The sequence below is a fragment of the Papilio polytes genome, unplaced genomic scaffold, assembly GCF_000836215.1.
Source record: "Papilio polytes unplaced genomic scaffold, Ppol_1.0 DF824225.1, whole genome shotgun sequence".
In the NCBI taxonomy this organism is placed as follows: Eukaryota; Metazoa; Arthropoda; class Insecta; order Lepidoptera; family Papilionidae; genus Papilio; species Papilio polytes.
In genome coordinates this window covers 70,154-70,969 of record NW_013524979.1, presented here as the reverse complement: position 1 = coordinate 70,969, position 816 = coordinate 70,154, and positions in this window count along the sequence as shown.

Sequence of the window (816 nt, the reverse complement as noted above, 5' to 3'; positions counted from 1 at the left end):
AAAAAAAAAAAAAAAAAAAAAATATGCTATCGCACACTCGATTTTTAAATGTGCGACTAAACAGTTGAAGAGGTCGCGAAACAATCGACAATCGCACAACAGTGTGTTAAAGTTTAGTAAAATGTGTACTCGCTCTAAAGATGTATACTTACCTAAGTTACGCTTTGTAATGTTACACGGCGAACATTCTTCAGTACATAGTGTTACAAGGAACTAATGTAGTTGTAACGTTTCACCGTGTATCTTCGGTCAGTATCTTTAGTCAAACATTTAAGTCAATGCGTTTATGTCTTTTGTAAGGGAATTATACTCGAAAGAGAGTTTCATAATAGCAACATTTACTGCAATTAGTTATGTGGATAAATAATACAAAATTGTTAATGAAAAATAACTGTTGTTGTGCAATTCAAATACCTTTTAGTATTTACTGTACTAAAACGTACGCAATAGATAATTATACACAAGGTTCTACGAACGTTCCACTTAAGGTTTATTCATTCATTCGCTTAAATGTATCGCAAAAAGGCAAACGTAAATTATACGAAATAGTAGATAGATTTTTATGTTCCAATATTTTCAAAGACAAACATTTTTTAGTTATACACAAGGTTCTAATAAGTAGTTATTGCTATAACTTAGAAGGTTATTAATTCATTTGTTGCATACAAAACAAACTAAGTAACATTGAAGTTATTTGCACAATATATTACTTAACCTTACAAAAAACAAACCTTTGCCCGTAGGAATCAATCGCCTTTAAATATAAATTTAAAAAAGAACACAAAAAATAAGAAAAAAAAAACACCAATTTATCTA